At 34.3% G+C, this 20488-nt stretch overlaps 1 protein-coding gene and 1 non-coding gene across 2 annotated transcripts in view; one reads left to right on the top strand and one right to left on the bottom strand.

The window, feature by feature from the left end:
- Positions 1-20488, bottom strand: part of LOC136036902 (uncharacterized) — a gene marked incomplete in the record, with an annotated part of 361814 nt that overhangs the window by 189717 nt on the left and 151609 nt on the right.
- LOC136037459 (small nucleolar RNA U3) lies at positions 11186-11396 on the top strand. Its single transcript, XR_010619956.1, has one exon. It is a non-coding gene; the product is annotated as a small nucleolar RNA U3 (small nucleolar RNA).

Raw genomic sequence — 20488 nt, 5'->3', positions numbered from 1 at the left:
ATTCTAGTTTAACGGCCCCTTCTGTTTCAAAATAATCTTCAGATAAATACAGAATTAGCTCGAAGGGAGTTTCGATGGAAAGGTAGAGGTAGAAACTGATATATAATCCTCAAGGCCGCATCCTGTTTAGGGTGGGGGGGCTGCTTCGAAAAAGGCACGGTCACTTGAATCAAAATCTGAAGGAGAGGAGCTAGATTTGCAAGCAAATTCTGTTGAAGACAGTCTTAATGACTCTGAAAGCGATTGAATGTTCGGCTCTTATAATCCAGTGTTTAGTTAATCAAAGTTATCCAAGTGTTACAAACTCTTTTTTAATTGTATTTGGTACTTTTATAAATAAATGAAAAATAACATGTACGTGACACGAGGAAAGTCTGTAACTTCAAAATGTAAAATCAAAGTTACTTTTCTGCCGTACCAGCAGTTACCAAAACGTTATTTGCTGGAGCAAATAAGTGAGTTTGCAGTAACCATTTTCCAAACCTGGAATGCACCGAAAGACTCAAAACTGATTCTCAGTGGGAAAACCACGTAAATTTTGTCCAATGGATAATAGATCTCCAAAACGCTGTATGGTCAAATCTGTAGACAAAAATAAATAAAAAGAAAACTAGTTATTTTAACTGAAAGTAAGGAGCGACATTAAAGCTTAAAACGAACAGAAATTACTCCGTATATGAAATGGGTTGTCCCCTCCACAATCCCTTGCTCTTTACGCTAAAGTTTTTAATTGTTTTAAAAAGTAGAACTGTGGCAAAGAGTCAACCTTTAGCGTAAAGAACGAGGGATTGCGGAGGGGACAACCCATTTCATATACGGAGTAATTTCTGTTCGTTTCAAGTTTTAATGTCGCTCCTAACTTTCAGTTAAATAAACTAGTTTTTTATTTAGTTTCTGAACGTTTTGAATTAATGCACGTTTGTTTTTGGCTCTCCGCACATAAATTATTAAAATGAAATTTGCGTATTATTTTTTTTTTGGCTAAATGGCTTTCTCTTAGTTTTGATCAGACGATTTTTAGAAATAAGGGGTGGGGAAGGAGCCCTGTTGCTCTCCAGTTTTTCGGTTACTTAAAAAAGCAACTAGAACTTGTAATTTTTAAAGAACGTTTTTATTAGTAAAAAATATCCGTAACTTAAGAATTAACTTCTTTAACAAACTTTTATATTCTTATATTTTTATTAAGTATATGAGGGGGTTTGTCCCCTCGTTAATACCTCGCTCTTTACACTAAATCTTAAGTTTTGTCCCAATTCTTTAAGAATAACCCTGAATCAGAAAGGCCGTAGAATAAATAGTTTAAATTACTAAATGCTTTAGCATAAAGAGCGAGGTATTTATCTTGTCCTAGATACCTCGCTCTTTATGCTAAAGTATTTTTAGAACCCCTCATATGCGTAATAATCTCTGTTCGTTTTAAGTTTTAATGTACTCCTTACTTTCAATTGAAAAAACTTTTTCGTGTTTATTTTTTCATTGTTTTTTTTTATAGTAATGCTAGAAAATCCCGCACCCTTTTCATTGAATTTCTCTTCCCCCATGACATATTATTCCAAGGGAAGATCCTCCCACATAGCTCCCTCCCCTCAACCCCACCCCAAACGAAAAAAATCCCACTGAAAACGTCTGTATGCTTCCCAATAACCATTACTGTATGTAAACACTGGTCAAAGTTTGTAACTTGCAGCCCCTCCTCCAGGGACTGTGGGGGAGTAAGTCATCCCCTAAGATATATTTAATAAGGTTTTCGAAACAAAATGGCTATCTCAAAATTTTGATCCGTTGACTTTGGGAAAACAATGAGCGTGGGAGGGGACCTAGGTGCCCTCCAAATTTTTTGGTCACTTAAAAAGGACACTAGAACTTTTCATTTTCGTTAGAATGAGCCCTCTTGTGACATTCTAGGACCACGTGGTCGATACGATGACCCCTGGGGAAAAAAAAGAAAAAACAAAAAAAGCAAATAAACACGTACCCGTGATCTGTCTTCTGGCAAAAAATACGAAATTCCACATTTTTGTAGATAGGAGCTTGAAATTTTTGCTATAGGGTTCTCTGATACCCTGAATGCGATGGTGTGATTTTAAGATTCTATGACTTTTAGGGGGTGTCCTGTTTTCCAAAATGAGGCAAATTTTCTTAGGCTCGTAACTTTTGATGACAAAGACTAAATTTGATGAAACTTATATATTTAAAATCCGCATGAAAATCCAATTCTTTTGATGTATCTTTTAGCATCAAAATTTCTTTTTTTTAGAGTTTCGTTTACTATTGAGCTGGGTCGCTCCTTACTACATTTCGTTACCACGAACTGTTTGATAAAATCGAGTTGAAAAAACCATATGTTAAAGGGAGAATGTTATTAAATTGTTTTTTCTGTAGTTTTGTATACATCCTAGAGATAAATATTTCCTAGCCATTTGCAACGTTATATTACAGCCAATGCAATGTAAATTGCTAAATAGTGTATCTTTAGGCATTGTAAGTACTTTTTAAAGATGGGAATTTTTCTGTGGAACTTGTAATGTTTCTGCTTCAGATAAAAAGATATATTAATGTACGTATTTTATGGTATTGATTTTAAAGCTAATGCTAAACCCCGAAACTAATCTTGTTAGAATGTTCTAATAAGGTTTTTTTTCTTTTTTTTTAACCAATCAGCAGTATTGCTAGCTCAAGTATGCTATCGGCCTTGCGGAATAATTCCCACCGAATTAAAATTTGTGTTCTATTCTTAGTTGGGGAAATATTTGCCAGGTAATGACCTAACTATGCTTTTGGTTATGCCAGTGGACTATCAAACCAGTTGATGCAATACAAACACACTGGAATTAATTCTGCTAGCTTTTGCAAGCCTTCACGTAGTTCTTATTCATTTTTTGCTGCTACTGAGAAAACGTTCTAGCGTTGCCTGTAGCTTTCACGACAGCCTTTATGCTTTAACTAGAGCCAAGTTTATGTAAACCTCTTTTTTTTTTTATTATGACATTGAAAGTAAAAAAAAGTGTGTGAAATAAAGTCTTGAATTCTTGACATTCGAGGAATTATTATAATTGTATGTTAATATTCAACGTATTTTTATTAGTCGTGTGCAGTCACCTTAATAATTTTGAATTTATCTTTTACTTTTTATAAAATTTAAAGCGCACTACTCAAAATATGTACAGTATTTGATAAAATGCAAATGCCGCATTAAACTTTAGAAGGTATACGGTACTGGGGGGTAGTAAAACTCCAATTTGTAGCAATGTATGCTGTTGGATTTATTTATTCATCTATAGCAGTATTATCTAACCAAATTAATAATGCAACCTCACGTAACGTTTTCCTCGAATTAACTGTGAAAGTTCAGTTGGATATTGGTGAATGGAATCTGATTTGGATTGCAGAATAGTGTAAACTATAAAACAACACGTTACGATTTTACATCACAATGTAAATCTATCTTTGATACGTGGATTGTTCCCAAAAAAGTGTTCTATACAAGAGGCTGCAATATATACTTAATCCACCTTTGATATGAAAGATTACTCCTATAAAAGGATCCTATACATTAGGTTCCAGTGTGTACTTAATCCTTGGTATTTGGTAGTTTTTTCTGTAAATACTGGGCACTGCCAGGGTACTTGATATGGCACTTACTATTATGTTAATAAAGCTTTACACATCTCTAAAGTAGGTAAGTATGACGGCACTAGACCCTCAAAATCTAAACTGGCGGTGCTGAACTCTCTTTTGTGTCCCTTCAGCCAGGAAGTCTAATGGGGGGTTTGGGACGACCCAACCTGTGGTTTTACACACCTTTTCTTCTTATCTATTCCCAGATTTCTCCAAGTACCCATTCAGTGCTGCGACGACTTTGGCTGAGCTTAGAGAGGCAGGCCACTGACCCTGTCTCAAACCAAATAACCAGCCTGGTCGTGAATCGAACCCTTACCTCTGAGACAAAGGATTCCCCAACCCAGCGGACCAACCATCTCTACACGGCTAGCCATCACTTTTACACCTCTAGGTGAGCATGTCGCACTTTTTCAGCTGTAAAAACCTCAATAGTCGCCAATCCTTGAGGAGTTTTAGACTATAATTGTGTATAATCATCATTTTAATACTTAATCATCACTTTCTATGATACTTAGACCCTTCAAGGCTGTATCCAGAGGAGGGAGGCTCCATGGTTTCCCCCCTTTCCCTCCTCTAAAATTTGTTCCTGAGTCGTAAAAAATGCACATTGACAAAATTTGATACGTTTTGAAGACGTCTACTGTACCTTCCCCCAACCCCTCCTCCCATCCTAAACAAAAATCACTGACGGGACTTCATATATATGAAAGATTAATTGAAATTTGGTGCGTTTTTTCTTTTCGTTTTTTTTTTCTTTTCTAATCTAGTTTCATTATTAACCCACAGTTTAACCAACTTTGTGTTCGTAATTAACAGATATACATCCATCAATAAAGACTGTTTTTACTTAGCTATCCTGCTACTAGCACTAGTCAAATTGCATTCATTTGCAATATTTACGCGTCAGCAAGTAGAATAACTGATCGTCTACACTGTAATTCTATTCTGGTGAGTCTCTAGTCCCTCGCGGAGGAGTCAATTTTTAAACAAAAATCATATTTAGCTTACTTTTAATTAAACTACGATTCAAGACCAATTTTAACCTTATAATTAATATTTTATAAATAACAAAAAATAATCATAAGAATTTTTTTGACTGGCATTACTTACAAAACAGCTACTGTATGTTGATAAGTAAATAGTAATTAGTTTTGGTGATTTCTTATAAATTGATGAGAGAATTCTACATATTTATTGTTTTAATTATTGCTTTATACAAATTTTTGAAAAGCTTGCAGCAAAGAGAGGTGGATATCTCCCATCACTCTATGCGAAGCTTGGGCTACTATTTAATGATAGGGTGGTTTAGGCTAATGTTATCAAGAATGTTACATAAGGCCTTGCTTTTAATATAATATGCAGTTATGTAAACTCGAATTATAATTGGTTTGCAGCGTCTCTTGCACCGCTAGACACAGAGGATCGTCCAATTGAAAGTAAAATGGAAACGCCTCAGACAGAGTGCGCCGCTTTCATGATCAGGGCAGCTTTTGAATCGGGTAAGTATGAATTATTAAAAATCTTAACATTTCACTAATATCCATCGACATAAATCCCGTTGCTTTGAATGCCACTCAAAAACTCTAATTTTTTAAACAGATGCAGCCTTACAAAACTTTTTTCACAGCAGTGAATCAAGTCTCTGAATTATTTTTGAAAATAGGAATACCCCATTTCATTTTCATATGCAAGCCTCTAGATGGTTTAGATGCAAGTTTACCTTTTTGAGAAAAGAAAATCAGGGGTTTCTCACTCTCTTATCAATTTGACTGGAAAGTCGAAACTTAATTTCTGAGAACCCAGTGACCGTTCTACTGACTTTGCCAATTATTTTCTCTCTAACAATCATAGGGGGGCTTTAGTCATTACTACTATCAACAACTCACCGCAGAACCAAGCCGTCTGACGCCAAAAATAATCGCTTCAGCCATTTAATTAAATATTGGTTCAATTTAAATTTCAGCAGTTTATAATTACGAACTATTTTCGATAAGGATGCATGGGGATTTTGGTCCAGCTTGGGCACTTTAAATTAATTATTGCGTCCACCCATTGGCTTTTTCACCAATAATTTTTGTAAATTTTATATAGTGTTTCTTCTTTTTTTAATTTGGAAAAAAAATGATTTCCAATATATTCCAGAGACTAAGTAACTAACACCAGGGTCTCTTTTCATTTTGAATAACGTATAATATACATTGTTTAATTAGGGTTCATGGACTTTGGTTTCCCCTCGAAAGGGGTGCGCCGAACCCGGAGGTACTGCTATACCGGGCCAACGCATGAAGGGACGGAGCAAACCCTGTGGTTGTGGAATTGTATTTAAAGCTAAAATATATTAACTTACTCTTGTAACTAATAAAAATTACACGTGATCAAGATTGATTCTAAAGCACTGTAAAATTCAAATCTGATACTCTGATAAAGTTAGGTCTAGATTTGATAAAAATCGGATTTGTTGCTGTCAAAACGGATGAAAATCTTTAAGTATATAAATTTGTTCTCTTTTTCATTATAAATAAGGTAGATAAATTGCTACAAAAGAAATCTATCCCGAGCACCATTAGGGCCAAATTCTTTCATATTACAATAAATTGACCTAATCAGTAATATAAATGAACGTTCTAAATGAGCAATTGAAGCATCCTCGTTGCCAGTTAATATTATTGTCGTCTGGGAAGATGTAGATGTAATCCGAGTAGTTGTGGTAGTTTTTTGAAACCTAAGTATTTTTGGTTGTCTTTCTTTGCAGTAAAGGCTATAATTGTTCGTTATTGTATTTTAAAGTAGTGTGATATCCTAACAAAAATTAAACTGGAGAAGGGGATGAAAAGTTCAAAAGCATTTAAATATTTAGTTTTATTCTGATTAAACATTAGGTAGAAAAATTGTTTAGATAACTTTACCACAAAAGTAGTTTGTCCCGAGCACCATTCAGGCCAAATTCTCCTATATTAAAAAAAATGACCTAAACAGTAATAAAAATAAACTTAAGCAGAGAATGCGCATTTTGCAGTAAAAGTTTCTTTTACTATTAATCCAACATTTGCTGTGTAGCAAGCAAATTTGGGCAATTGAAGCATTTTCGTTTCCAGTTAATATCATTGTCAGCTGGGAAGAGGTAGATATATCTGAGTGGTTGTGTTATTGTGTCAAAATCTAAAGTATTTTTGGTTGTCTTTGGTGCCAACAAAGGCTGATTGATCGTTAATGTAATTAACAGTAGTGTGAAATTCTATCGAAAATTAGACTGGTGAGGGTGATGAAAAGCTCAAAAGCCTGTAAATTTGTGTCTACTTAGATTAAACATCAGACACAAACAATTGTTTAGAGAAATTTATAACAAAAGCGCGCAAGTTTAGGTTATTGAAGCACTTAGTCCCATTTCGTCTCTTGTGGATAGGTTTCTGATGGATGTATCGCGATATATTCCTAATGTAATTAACCAATAGTTTACATAATAAAATGGAGTTCTTATTTCTTTTTTTTTATCAGTTCAAACACCTTAGTTTCCCTTTTGTCCTTTGAAAATGAAAATTGGTTGAAAATTCAAGTTTTACTCTTAAATTTTCTAGAAGAAGTACGACAGGTATAGACATAAGCAACGTTATATTTTACACCATTTTGTTAGTTGGATATTCTTCTACTTTTCAGCAGAGTCAGATTTTTTGGGTCAAAAAGAAATTATAGAATGTTGGAAAGGTACCTTTCAGTTTTCAATTGAATCATTACCAAAATGTACTTATTTGTGATCTTTTTCCGGCTTACTTGTAAGCCGTAAAACAGCTAATGGATAATTACTGGTAAAAATAAAATTCTTTTTTCACTTTTTACAGGCACGGCTAGTAAAGAGCTATAAGGCTTCAATGTTTTATTTTTGTCGCTAAGGAACTTTGTACGTTAGGCATGGTCGCGTAAATTTCCAAGGGGGATCGTTCAGTTGGAAATCGGAAGTTCTAGTGCCTTTGTTAACAGTCGAAAGTGATCGAAGGGAACCGCCACCCCCTCTTCCACGCCTATTTTTACCCAGATGCACTAGATCACAATTTTGAGATATTCATACTTCCAGAGATGCCCTGTCCCCTAGCCTTGAGCCAAGGATTGTAATTTATACATTTTGCTCATTGTTTATATGAAGGATTTATCATTACGAAAAGGGGAAATGTTGGATTCATGGTGTATCCGAAAAGGCATTAAGGATAAACTTTGGAGAATGTTGAGGGATATGTTATGCTAAATCAAAATGCAGTACGGGCATCCAGTTTAGCAAAAAAGAGGATCTGCAATATTTTAAAAACGGCGGTAGGCGTTGATTTGAAACTTTCATGACATGTTGAGAGGATGTTGAAAAGTTGTCAGAAAACAACCAGCCCCTTCCCATGCCCTTTTTAGCTCCCCTTTCTCCAAAATAAGTGATCTAAATTGTGAAATAGACAAAACCTCTAATAGCTATAACTATGGAGATGACATTACCAATCACAGCTAGGAAGGGGGATGCGGAACAAATAGTAACACATTGTTTGTGCTGATTATCAAAACTCCATATAACCAATATCTAAAGAATAGCTGAGGATATTAAGTTAAAGTTTCAGGGGATGTTGGCAACTCCAATAGTTTGTTATTACTGCTACTGCTGCTGCTATTTTGGCTACAAATAAGACTCTTTGTGACTGTAACTGACTACTGACAACTTGAAGCCGCGACCTCTTGCAACTGCGTCTACATCTTTTTTTGACTACTTTTATGGAATATTGAGGGGGACGTTGAACTTGGAAAATTTAATTTAAAAAACATCACTTTCCTAAAACATCACCTTTCAGAATGTACCTCCCTCACCCACTGAAAATATTCCCCCTCCTGCGGAAAACAAATCCTGTGGAATACCACTGCGGAAAATACCCCTTGCGGAAACATCCCCAGGAAAATCCTTCACGAAAAATAGGGTTTTCCAAATTTTAGAATTTTATTTGAGTTGTGTGGTTTTTTTTTAGTTTCGTCGTGAAATGATAAGGGGAAAAAAAATGGAATTTGCACACCATAAGTATCTTAAACACTTAAAAAAAAACCGCAAATTCGTTTTCGTTGAAAAATTTTCGTTTGAACTTCTGCAATTTTTGACATTAGTGGGCGCCAAATTAAAAAAAAGGAGTTTAAAAGAAATTAAAAAGAAATTAAAAGAAATTTAATACAAATTAAAAAGAAATTTTCATTTCCGTTAGAATGAGCCCTCTCGCAACATTCTAGGACCACTGGGTCGATACGATAACCCCTGAAAAAAAAACAACAAATAAATAAACAGGCATTCGTGATCTGCCCTCTGGCAAAAAATAAAAAATTCCACATTTTTGTAGATATGAGCTTGAAACTTCTATCATGGGGTTTTCAAATACGTTGAATCTGATGGAGTGATTTTCATTAAGACTCTATGACTCTTAGGGGTTTCCCCCCTATTTTCTAAAATAAGGCAAATTTTCTCAGGCTCGTAACTTTTGATGGATAAGACTAAACTTGATGAAATGTATATGTTTAAAATCAGCATTAAAATACAATTCTTTTGATGTAGCTATTGGTATGAAAATTCCATTTTTTAGAGTTATGGTTACTATTGAGCCGGGTCGCTCCTTACTACAGTTCGTTACCACGAAATGTTTGATACGAATGGGACAAAAATTAGTGGTAAGGAAAGAATTAAAGAGAGATGGGTGGAAAATTTTGAGAATCAGTGAAACCGAGATATAGTTGCAGGAAAAGGTATAGATGAAAATGGAAACGTTTGTGATACCTTGGATGTGAAGGAAGATTTGTTTTCTGAGGAAGAATTAGCGACAGTACTAAAAGGATTAAAAAATAATAAGGCTCCAGGTGCTGATAGTGTGATAAATGAGTTTCTTAAATATGGTGGCTCTGAGTTTAGAAATAAACTACTGAAGATTATGAATATGAAATTTGAAAAGGGGTAATACCTAATGATTTTAAGAAAACCTTAATTAAACCATTGTATAAGAAAGGTAACAAGAGTGAATGTCGCAATTATCGAGGCATTGGTGGTGTCTCTGTAGGTAGCAAATTGTTTAGTAATATGATACTTTTTAGACTGAGAGATGCTGTAGAGGTAGAGGATGTGTCGACCAAATCTTCAGTCTTGGGTTAATAATTTGAGAAGTGCCTTCGTTGTCAAACACCTTTGGTCCTCAGTTTTATAGACTATGAGCGACCATTCGATTCTGTTGATAGAAGAGCTTTAGGAAAGGTCTTATCCTGCTAGGGTATACCAGACAAATACATTAAAGTGATTTGTGCTATGCACGAGAGCAATACTGCTGCAGTTAAGATAGGAAATGAGGTTAGCAGCTGGTTTTGTATTAAATCAGGAGTTAAGCAGTGTTGTGTTCTGTCCCCTTTTATATGGATCATTTTGATGGACTTTGTCTAAAGGACCACAGGAAAGGCAATTGGAGACCATGGAATCAAACGGGGAGGAAAAACTCTCCTGGACTTAGATTATACTTATGATTTATGCTTATTACATGACAGTTAGAGCAAAATGAATGAATTTTTATAGGTTTGCGACATTTAAAATGTATTTTGCTTTCGGCAAAGTGCAAATTATGTTCTGATCTTGAGAATGCGTGAGGGCTGTCACCCCTAGTGAAGGTAATTTTCGCTCTGTGTATTTATTTTTCAAAAAAACAAATACACACACATCCTTGATCTTTCTTCTGGCAAAAAATACAAAATTCCATATTTTTTGCAGATGGGACCTTGAAACTTTTATAAGATAACTCTCGTGTACGCTGAATTTGAGGGTGTGATTTTCATTAAGATTCCTGGACTTTTAAGGGGTGTTTTCTCCCTTTTTTGAAAATCGGGCAAATTTTCTCAGCTTCGTTGTTTTTGATAGGTAATAATAAAGTTAATGAATTTTATATATTTAGAATCAGCATAATAAGTCAAGTCTTTTAGTATATCTATTAATATCAAATAATTTAAAAATTTTAGAAGCTCATAAGGAAGTATTTTCGACAAAAATGGATTTTCGGTTTTTTTTACGTTTTTAAGATATTTATGGTGTGCAAATTCCTCTTTTTCCCTTTCCTTAGTACTTCTCAAGGAATCCACGGTTATCGTTGACAATCCGTGGTCATTTGTTTTTTAATAAAGTGCAAATTTTGTTCTTGTATTTAGAAGACTTGGGGGTTGTCAGCCCTACTTCTTTTAATTTTTGCTTGTTTTAGGTTTGACTAGGTTATTGTAATCTATTATAATCGCATGTCAGTAGGTAGAATAATTTATTATCTATTTTGCGATTCTATTCTGGTGAGTCTCTAGTCCCTCATAAAAGAATCAATTTTTGTAACAAAAATCATATTTAGCACCATTTTCATTAAATTTTAGTAGAAAATCTATTTTTAGCTTAGAACTAATATTTTGGAACAATGGAGAAATATTGTTTAGATTTTTTTGCTCTCGTTTTGTTTACAGAATTCTTACAATATATCAGTAAGAGAGGAACAATCGTTTGACTCATTCTTGTATCAGTTCAACATAGGAACTTAATTAATTCAAGATTATACTTCACAGGATCATTTCTGTAGTATGATTGCTTAGGTTTCGCTGGGAAACCGACGCTTCCACAAACCACGATGATGAGTGAAAACGTCAAACTCTGGGCATGAAAAGGATCGGCTTTGGCTAATGTCGAGGCCTGGTCATTGAGGAATGTTCCTGGCTGATTATATTGTCAGCTGGCATGAGGAAGATGTAAGCTGAGTGGTTACGGAATTATAATTAAACCTAAAATATATTTGGTTGCTTTTGTTACCAATAATAATGTTTGTTGAGTATGTCTGAAAAATACACAATTAACAAAAAAAATGCTCAAACAGTACTATAAATGAAACTAAAATGAAAATGTGTATTTTGCGGTAAAAGTTTTTTTTAATATGTAAATCCTGAGCACCATCAGGGCCAAAACCTGAATATATTAAACATGAGGAATGTGTTTAAGCGTTTATTTTCCCATTCAGCGAAAGTACAATTTTATCCTTTTATATAAAAAAAATTGACCTAAAAAGTAATATAAATGAACTTAAACGGAGAATGCGCATGTGTTGATATTTTTTTTTACTGTAACTCCAAAAATTCCTGTTTAGCGTAATTCTTAGTTCATTTTTTTTGTCAGTTCAAACATCATAGTTTCCCTTTTTTCCTTTGAATTCGAGAAGAGGTTGAAAATTCAAATTTTGGGGTGGTCGTATAGATTTCTGAGGGAGATCATCCAATTGGAAATCAGAAGTTCTAGTTCCCTTTTTAACAGTCAAAAGTGATCGAAGGGTAACCAGCCCCCCTTCCACGTCCATTTTTACCCAAATACACTAGATCAAAATTTTGAGATAGCTATACTTCAAGGGATGCCCTGTCCCCTAGCCTTGGGCCAAGAATTGTAAAGTATACAATTTGCCCATTGTTTATATGAAGGATTTATCATTAGGAAAAGGGGGATGTTTGATTCAGGGTGTATCCGAAAAGGCATTAAGTAGAAACTTTGGAGAATGTTGAGGGATGTGCTATACTAAATCAAAATGCAGTTCCTTGCATCCAGTTTATCAAAAAAGAGGGTCTGCAATATTTTAAAAACGGCGGTAGGCGTTAATTTGAAACTTTCCTGACATGCTGAGGGGATGTTGAAAAGTGGTCGGAAAACACCCAACCCCTTCCCATGCCCTTTTTAGCTCCTCTTCCTCCAAATCAGTGATTTAAATTGTGAAATAGACAAAATCTTTAATAGCTATAACTATGGAGATGACATTACCCATCACAGCTAGGAAGGGGGATGCGGAACAAAAAGTAACACACTGTTTGTGCTGATTATCAAGTTTACGTATCACCAATATCTAAGGAATAGCTAATGGTATTAAGTTAAAATTTCAGGGGATGTTGGCAGCTCAAATAATTGATTAATTCTATTACTACTGCTGAAAGCGTTACCAAATTCTACGAGTTAATTTTTCTTATCTTCCAAGTTTAAAACTAGCAGTAATCACCATTAATAAATAAATGAGACCCAAAACTGACAAAAATTACAATAGATAACCTAGTCAAACCCAAAATGAGCAAAAATTAAAAGGAGTGGGGCTGACAACCCCCATGTCTTCACAAGACCAGAGCATAATTTGCACTTTACTTAAAAAGCAAATAACCATGGATTGTCAGTTTAAAATACATATTCTGATATTTATTCCTTAAGATATTACTACTTGTATATTTACTAAAGTCAAAAAAGTAAAAACACTTAAAATGTATTTTGCTTTCACTAAAATGCAAATTATGTTCTGGTCTTGAGAAGGCGTGAGGGTTGTCAGCCCTACTCAGGCTAATTTTTGCTCGTCTTGAGTTTGGCTCGGTTTTTTATTGTAATTTCTGTTGGTTTTGGGTTAAATTTATTAATTGAAGATGATTTGCGGTAGTTTTACGCTTGGAGAATTATTTGAATTTGTTTTTATTTATTTTTGGCTTAATGGAGCTCTTTAATTTTCTTTGACATATCCTAGGACTATTGGTTCGATGGAATCACCCTTGGGAAAAGGAAACAAAAACAATTAATCTACACCTATCCTAGACCTTTCTTCTGGCATAAAATACAAAATTCTACATTTTTGAAGATGGGAGCTTGAAACTTCTATTCTCTGCACACTCACAAAAGACTCATTTAAGTAGCGTCAATCCATGAGCCCTTTGAAGATGGCTAAGCTATTTCTGTGTTGTTTTCTTTCACTGTCTTTTCTTCTTCTTTTTTCCTTTTTTATTATATTTGTTTTCTAATTTTGACTAGATTGAAATACTATGTTGTTTTATTGCAAATACACGAAATGGAATAAAATCAAGGGAGGAAACAAATAGGAATTTTAGAAAAAACGAAAATAGTAAAAGAATGAAGGCGAAAAAATAGTTGCCTGCTGCCTCCTCTTAGAAACAATTAGTATGAAAGAGAGAGAGAAAAAAAACACTTGCCTGTTTTTCGTAAGACCAAGAAAAGATTTTAGTTATTCAGAGATCCCATGTCGTATGGATTCCGGAAAATCTAAAAGCAAAATATAAATCACAAAACAAAACTAATTAATGTACAATCAGTGAGTAAAACTAATTAATGTCTTTTGACATTCTTTTGACATCTTTTGACAAGTTGTTGAGCACACCATTGCAAAGGTTTTAGACATAAAATCTGGCCCTGTAACCCCTCCCCAATGCCTTCTTAATACGTTTCGCACTGGCTGAAATCAGAGCCAACTCAGCAGGAGTAATTGACGGTCTCTTCCGGTCATATTGTTCAAATTTTCTGAATATTCAATTAACAGGTTGGTTAATTATAAACTTTGTCATACAACGCACTTCCACTGTGTCGTCAACTTGGTATTCAACCTAATACTTGTCAGATTAAAAAAAAAACACCATCATTTTCTTTTTACAAAGGGGGAATTTTTCCTAAGAAAATGGTGTGGAATGAATTGTTGGAGGGTCGAGGCAAATTTTTCGGGGGGAGGGAGAAATTCAAATGGTGGAGGTTTTCCATGTTAAAATGAATTTGATCTGCATGTCTTTTCGACTTTTTGCATATGTAATTAACAAAAATTAAGGTAATTTATACAAATTTACGGTCAAAAACAAATTTACTCAGCCTGGGATTACCTCTTTTGCGGAAAAGATTTTTGACAAACACCGATGTTTGTGTTTATCGATTTGGTGTACGATCGTGATTTTCAATTTACGGAATTGATTCCCCTATGAAGAGAAATTGTCCAGGTAGGGGCAAATTTCCCCCAGGGGGAATTTTCAGGAGGAAAGTCGTCCACAGGGGGGAATTTTTGAATATTTTAAAATTCAAAAATACGATCGTTATTATTAAGCGAGGGCGATTTCCATGGGAGAGGGGTTAAGTAGGGGATAATTTTCCTATGAGTCATTTTGTGCAGACGTAGAGTTTCCTGCAAGGAGGTCAGTTTTCGTGTGAAACTTGATAAAACATTCTCGAGCATAATTTAATTCAGGATTCAGTTCTATGTTGAGATTTACTTCGTTTTTCCTTTATCATTAGTCCATAAGCGGAACAAAACAGTGTAATCAAAATGAGTCAGTCCAAAATGAGTCAGTCAATAAATCAGTCCAACTGAAGGACTTTTGCAGTCAAAAAGCTAATCAAACTTAATAAATAAAAGCTTTTGAACTAGAAAGTACTCTGGAAAAATCTATGAGAAAATACATTCTTACACGTTCCAAGTGTATTGATTACAATATTCTTTACACAGAATTATGTCCATTTTCTATTCGGCTAAGACTTGTTATTCGGCTCATTTTTAATTGAACCGCCGACAAAAATCACAAAATAGTAGTATTATAAAGGCGGAACGGAAATGTTCTAAAGGGGGGGGGGGTATAATTCTAAGAATTTTTCGACGCGAAACAGATATCACTGGAGAAAATCATTCATCGTTAATTACGATATCAACGTGGAAAGCACCCTTAAGCTCTACAATTAACTATATGTTGCATAAGCTTATTACGTTATGAAAAATTCTACATAGTAACAACAAAATAAAATTCATGGAAAAGCAATTAACGAACTTTCAAAACAAACTAAACTGGAAAACTTTCCTAAAAAACCTTTCACGCTTGATCATAGCTTGAATATCCATTGTTTTTCTAGTACTTCTTAAAACAAGAGCCAAGAGCTCATATGGCACATATGATGAGGTCGGGACCTAAAATTACACTCGGTACTAGAGTTATCGATTTTGCTGTTCTTTGTTTATTGGAAACTATTACAAAGATAAACTTGCAAATACAGTGTTTCTGTAGTCTCTTCTTGTTCGGTATTGTAACGTTTGTCCCACCAGGTTTCATCCCGATCTCTCAACTCTAAGCGTTTTCCAAGATTTCCAGTTTCCTTCTCCAACTCCCCCCAATGTCACCAGATCCGGTCAGGATTTAAATTAGAGCTTTGAGACACGAGGTCCTTCTAAATATCACATTTCATTAAGATCCGATAACCCGTTCGTAAGTTAAAAATAATTTGTTTTTTCTAATTTTTCCGAATTAACCGTCCTTCCACTCCTCCCCCCCCCCAGATGGTAGAATCAGGGAATCTACTATTTCTAATTTATCTGGTTCGGTCCCTGATACGCCTGCCAACTTTCAGCGATCGTTATACTGATCACGTATCTAGTTTCGGATCTTCTTCATGTAAAAATCGGGGTGGTCCGGGATTCATAATTGAGATCTCTCACACCCTAAGTGAGAATCATACCCCTAGACCATCAAGCCACAGCTAAGAAGAACAATCATTTGCTTTATTAGCATATAAAATTATTCTTGACTATCTCGTTCCTCGCTCCCCCCCCCCAAGATGGTCGAATTGAGGATGATACTATTTCTAATTTGATCTGGTCTGGTCCCTGATACGCCTGCCAACTTTCATCGTCCTTGCTTATCTAGAAGCGCCCGAACTAGCAAAACCAGAACCGACAGACAGACACGCCGACAGACAGACAGATGGACATAAATTACCATCGCTATATGTCACTTGGTAAATACCAAGTGCCATAAAATGCACTCAAAATCCAAAGCGGGACCCTTTTGTCTTCCAACATGTTATTCTTCTAACACTTTAGGACCCAACTATTTTCCTCTCTTTTTTTTCTCTCACCAATTTTTTTTTCATGTCCCTTTTCATTCCAAATTTTTTATTTCTTAACAGTTAGCTTATGATAATTGTTAGAATTTTAGACCACAATTTAATGGATTTTTGCGTTGGCCTAGCGCTGATTTTTTTTTTTTTTTTTTTTTTTTTTTTTTTTTTTTTTTTTTACCAAGGTAAAACACCAAGGTTTGGGACAAAAATGTTGAAATGAGCAAAAATGAAACATAAAAAGTATTCCACTAGAACACTGGGGCCTTGACTCAAACTCAAGCTCAAAGTCTCTAGTTCTAACTGTTCGCTTATAACCTTTTCAGCAGGCCAGCCACATGTTTCATCAAGTTCTTATTTTTGTACAAGTTTGTCCTTTGAGAGAAACCAGAATAAATTAAACACGCCACCAAAATGGGAAAAATTCCCTAGGTACCAAGAAAACACAAACTGAAAAAGTGTAAGCACTATTTTTCACAAGAAAAGAGCAGGAATGAAAAATTAGCTAGGGTTTAATTGGAAATAAAATGAATAAAGTATCTTTTTTTCCAAAAGAACTCTTTCTAGACCCAAAAATGTTCAAGTATAACCCAAGAAAAAGAGTTTTATTCAAAAAACTTTGAAAGTATCTGATCAATTGTCTTACGTTAACTTATTAAATAAAATAAAAATTCATCCGAAAGTAAGGAACATCATTAAAACTTTAAAAAACATAAATAATATAATATGTGAGGATAGCTGCCCCCTCCTCAATCCCTTGCTCTTCATTCTGAACCTGTTTAGTAATTTTTAGTTCATGTGAAGTTTTTATAAGGTTCTTATTCCAGTTAATGGGGTATCATCTTTCAGAACTGTTTGATAGAAGTGTTGATTATTTTTTACTTATAGTTTTCTCCCTCTATTTTATTTCTTTTTTACTGTTAATTTTATTTTTGCCAAAATTTTGACATTATTCTAGATTAAAATTTATCTTATCCCTTCTTTACTGTTAATTTTATTTTCACCAAATTTTGACTATTTCTTGCTAATATTACCTTTCCAGATTCTTTCATTTTATTCCTCACATCTAAGTTTTCCAATGCTTCAATGCTTGTTTCATTTCTAGTTATTAATCTCGTGTGCCACAGAGTCAGAGCACCAAAAGCTAAGAAAACTGCCACTGTTATCAACGCTTCAAATATGATTGCTGACCGCCGCCAATTTCCGCCTGACTGCCGTCGAAAACCATAATAACTATATCTCTGGGGATGACTTACTTCCCCACAGTCCCTGGGGGAGGGGCTGCAAGTTACAAAGTTTGACCTGTTTTTACATACAGCAATGGTTATTGAGAAGTGTACAGACGTTTTAGGGGAATTTTTTGGTTTGGGGATGGGGCTGAGGGGAGAGGGCTATGCTGGATTATCTTTTCTTGGAGGAATCTGTCATGGGGGAGAAAAATTCAAGGAAAAGGGCGTATGATTTTCTAGCATTGCTATAAGAAAACAATGAAAAATAAACATGAAAACTTTTTTCAAATGAAAGGAAGGAGTAGCATTGAAACTTAGAACGAACAGAGATTATTACTTGTTTAGTATTTTTAGTAATTTCAACTATTTATTCTACGGCCTTTCTGATTCAGGGGTCATTCTTAAAGAATTGGGACAAAACTTAAGATTTAGTGTAAAGAGCGAGGTATTAACGAGGATACAAACCCCCTTGTATACATAATAAAAATATAAGATTATGAAAGTTTGGTACGTAAGTTGCTAATTTATAAGTTACGTATATTTTTTACTGATAAAAACGTTCGTTAAAAATTAAAAGTTCTAGTTGCCTTTTTAAGCAGCCGAAAAATTGGAGGGAAACTGGTCCTCCAGTTGCCCTCCAATTTTTTAAATTATTAAAATTTCATTTTAATAATTTATGTGCGGAGAGCCAAAACCAAACATGCAATAATTCATAAACTTTCAGAAATTAAATAGAAAAAACTATTTTTTTAGCTGGAAGTAAGGTGCGACATTAAAACTTAAAACGAACAGAAATTACTCCGTATATAAAATGGGTTATCCCCTCCACAATCCCTCGCTCTTTACGCTAAAGTTTGACTCTTTGCCACAATTCTACTTTTTAAAACAATTAAAAGCTTTAGCGTAAAGAGCGAGGGGTTGCGGAGGGGACAACCCATTTTATATACGGAGTAATTTCTGTTCGTTTTAAGTTTAAATGTCGCTCCTTACTTTCAGCTAAAAAAAATTAGGTTTTTTTTTATTTAATTTATTAAAGATGGAAAAGCAAGAACGGCAATGAAAGCTTCAAATATCATTACTGACGAAGAAAAGCAATTTTTAGGTCAAACCCTTCATTGTTACGGCCTCTTGTTTGGGCCAACATTTTGAAATAGTATGGGCCAATGTCAGGAAAATACTGATCGATAGTCTTACGGTACTTTTGAAGTTGTAAGTGTCTCAAATCATTGTGACTCAGAATCTATCACTATCAAACCTTGAAGTAAAAAAGTTGACTGGCCACACTTGCTAAATCCTAGGAAAAAGAAAGGTATTTTGGAAATATACCGAATATATATATATATATATATATATATATATATATATGTATATATATATATATATATATATATATATATATATATATATATTATATATATATATATATATATATATATATATATATATTCAAGCAAGAAGTTGGCCTTCGTCATTAACAATTTTATGCTTGCGTTATCTTTCAACACTAACTCCTCTGGTGATGTTACTCTCGCATATATATATATATATATATATATATATATATATATATATATATATATATAGATCAGTTTTTTTTTCAAAAGCACAAGGTCCATATACAAAAAATGTATACAAAACAGGGAAATCGCTGACAAAGCAAAAAAAATACTTAATCCAGAAACAAAACAACTTAATAGCTTAAACTATTCCTTCTTTCTAAGTCAATGTATACATATCTAAGTAATTGTACACTCTAACCCGAGTTATTGCTGTTGAGTTTCTATTTGAAATACAATCAATGGACAAATAAACAATTTTTTGAACCATACCAGCTATATATCATGCTTCTGAGCCATATGCTGTAAAAGTAAGAAGAGAAAATACTAATTTGTAGATTATAGAATCCAGATGTAGATTGTAGGCCTAATTTGTTTTTCTTTGGAGCGAAGCGTAACAATTGGGCTGGTCGTTATAAATGCCATTATCTGTTGGCCTAATTTGTACATTGTAAAGGCATACTGTAGGTCTAATTCGGTTTTCTTTGCGGCAATGCTTAACAACTGTGTTGGCTACTTGAACTATCATTATTTGCTGACTAAATTCATAGATTGTAGATTTTAGGTGTAGTCTGAGGCCTAATCTCTTTTACTTTGCAGCGTGGCTTAACAATTGTGCTGTTTAACAGAATCATCATTATTTTTAGGCCTAATTCGTAGACAGTGGATATTGATTGCAGGCCTAATTCGTTTTTCTTTGTAGCATGGCTTAACAACTGTGTTGGCCACCAGAATCATCGTTACTTCTACTTATTTATGGTATATATCTGTATTGGCTGTGCTTTTATTGCTTTCTTTGGGTACGAGATCGGAATGGAAGAAGTGTTCGGCGTGAAGACCCAAAAATCCGAAGTTGAAGGTTTTGCAGCATCAAATAACGGTACTTATTATATATCGGTAATTCGTCTTTTGTTTACAGGCGTAAGGCTACTTATTTATCAAAAAGAATTGCAGGAATCTTTGTGTATTTGTCTTGCTTTTGTGCATATTAATCCCTTATGGTAGTTTGTAGCACGGTTGCCAAAGGGAAACTTATTGCTTTTACTGACAGTGTTTTATCTTTGGTAACACCAGGACAGATTATGGTCTAAAAAGATTACTTCTTTAAAAGAGGGATATTATCAAAGCATGCCACCCTTAATTTTAAATATTTAAATTCCCCTGAAGGAGACTGCATTTGTGCTTTACTGGCTTGTATTTTACTATTAGTTAGGGTTTTATTACTGTTTCAATGGCAGGCTCACTTACGTTGCTTTCGTTAAAATGGAAATTATGTCAAACAATTTTAATGTAATGAAATACGCGACTAAGCTGATGGGGAAAAATGTAAGCACACAGCTAAAACTAGAATTCTTGATTTTGAATTCGAGTTTAGTAGCCAGTTTTCTGGAGAGAGACTT

This window comes from Artemia franciscana, chromosome 16 (genome assembly GCF_032884065.1).
Source record: "Artemia franciscana chromosome 16, ASM3288406v1, whole genome shotgun sequence".
Classification (NCBI taxonomy): Eukaryota; Metazoa; Arthropoda; class Branchiopoda; order Anostraca; family Artemiidae; genus Artemia; species Artemia franciscana.
Note: the sequence above shows the minus strand (reverse complement) of the source record. Positions and strands in the feature narration are given on the sequence as shown.